Source organism: Cannabis sativa, chromosome 6 (assembly GCF_029168945.1).
Source record: "Cannabis sativa cultivar Pink pepper isolate KNU-18-1 chromosome 6, ASM2916894v1, whole genome shotgun sequence".
NCBI classification, from domain to species: domain Eukaryota; kingdom Viridiplantae; phylum Streptophyta; class Magnoliopsida; order Rosales; family Cannabaceae; genus Cannabis; species Cannabis sativa.
Window position 1 is genome coordinate 50,311,990 of NC_083606.1, and position 2,091 is coordinate 50,314,080.

Here is a 2,091-nt window from a genome sequence, read left to right on the forward strand (position 1 = left end):
TCATATTTGTGTTTAATTTCCACGTGCAAGATTGATCACCTTTTACATGTTTTATGATCTCAATTCGAAATCTGAAAAGTGAGAATTGAGAATGCTAAAATTGGATAGTCTAGGTTTTGATGTAAAACGAAAGTATTTACATAGCCTTTGTGACATTTAGATTATTGCTTAATGCTGATTTCATGTTAGTTTAATTAAGAGATTAATTAGAGAGCTTGAGATTTAGAACCTAGAAGATCTGAAAAGAGCTAGGTTAATTTATAATCTGTCATTCACTTCAAGAGAAGGATAGCAATTAGACATTAACATTGGTAACTTAACAACAGGATTCGTCTCCCTATTCTCTCATCTTGATTAATATTCACTTGTTCCTTTAAGTTTCTTGAATTTCTTTCTTCCTTTTTCAATCATAAATACTTTTGATTGCCAAATAGAATTATAAGTATAGTTTAGCAGTAATTAATCCAATTCCCTGTGGTTCGACCTCACTTGCGTGAGTATACTACTTGATTGCGTGCACTTGCGTAGTAATTAATAATTTTCGCAATAAGTTTTTGGCGCCGTTGCCGGGGAATTGTATAAAGATTAATATTACACAAAATTATACTAACTTCTACTTTGGTATATTTTCTCTTGCTGATTTTCTAACCTTTCTCTTGCAAAAAAAAAAAACTGCTCTTATCTATTTCAGGTATTTTGAGTGCATGCGCCGCCAAGGGCAAGCAGTTATACTACCCATCGACCCTGAAATTGAGAAAACTTGTAGGAGAAACCGAAGGCACAAGAGGCAAGAAGGAGTTTCAGCAACTGCTGAAACAACAGAAATCATGGCTGCTAATGTGAATGCGAATGCTGCAAATAACGACAATAATGGTGGTGCCGTGGAAGACCAAGCTAATGGCCGTAGCTTGAGAGATTACATTCTCCCTACTCTGACGGGAGTGCAGTCATGTATCAGGCCACCGGCAGTGGATGCGAATAACTTTGAGATCAAACCTACCATACTTCAAATGGTGCAGTCTTCAGTTCAGTTTGGTGGCCTCCCTTCTGAAGATCCTAATCTGCATCTCTCGAACTTCATGGAACTTTGTGAGACTTTTAAAGTCAATGAAGTTAGTGATGATGCCATTCGTTTGAGACTATTTCCATTCTCACTTAGAGAAAGAGCCAAGAGTTGGTTAATCTCCTTGCCACCAAATTCCATAGCAACATGGACAGACTTAGCAACTAAATTTTTGTCTAAGTTCTTTCCCCCAGCAAAGTCTGCTAAGCTGCGAGGAGAGATCAACAATTTTTGTCAACAAGAGAATGAGTCTCTCTATGAGTCTTGGGAGAGGTTCAAGGACTTAATCAGAAAGTGTCCTCATCATGGTATTGAGAAGTGGATGCTGGTTCATAATTTCTATAATGGGTTGGTTGGTAACACTAGAACCCTGATAGATGCAGCAGCTGGTGGAGCCTTTATGAGAAAGAGTGCTAATAAGGCTTATGATCTATTGGAGGAGATGGCTCTAAACAATCAGCAGTGGCCAACTGAAAGGAGTCAAACTAAGAAGGTAGCTGGTGTGCTAGAGGTGGATGCCATTACAAAGCTGACAGCTCAGGTTGAGGCCATAACAAAGCTGATCGCAGTGCAAGCCAAACAAGCTCAAGTGGTTTGTGAGATATGTGGAGGTCCCCATCACTTTTCTGAGTGTCAGGCAGATGTGGATGATTTGCCAATGGATCAAGCAAAAGCCATTGGAAACTATTCCCAAAACAATAATTATGGGCACAACCAACAGGGGTTCTACCAGCAGAGAAACCAGCCCCAACAAAACCAACAACAGCTGCGACAACAAAGTTCTAGTGGAGGCTCCACTATCCAAGCTGATTTATTGCTCCAATTCATGATGGAAACTAGAGCCTCTATTAAAACTCTAGAAACTCAAATGGAACAATTGGCTACTCAAGTGGAAAAACAAGCTCAAGGAAATTCGCCTAGCACTAATGATGCAAAAGGAAAAGAGCAATGTAAAGCAATTTCCTTAAGGACTGGAAATAAATATGATGGGCCTGAGATGATACAACTAGTGGATGAAGAGATTAAAG

At 39.2% G+C, this 2,091-nt stretch overlaps 1 non-coding gene across 1 annotated transcript; it reads right to left on the minus strand.

The window, feature by feature from the left end:
* Nucleotides 1-1,268: 1,268 nt before the first annotated feature.
* LOC115696071 (small nucleolar RNA R71) lies at nucleotides 1,269-1,375 on the minus strand. The gene has a single exon (XR_004007669.2). It is a non-coding gene; the product is annotated as a small nucleolar RNA R71 (small nucleolar RNA).
* Between the last annotated feature and the right edge of the window lie 716 nt (nucleotides 1,376-2,091).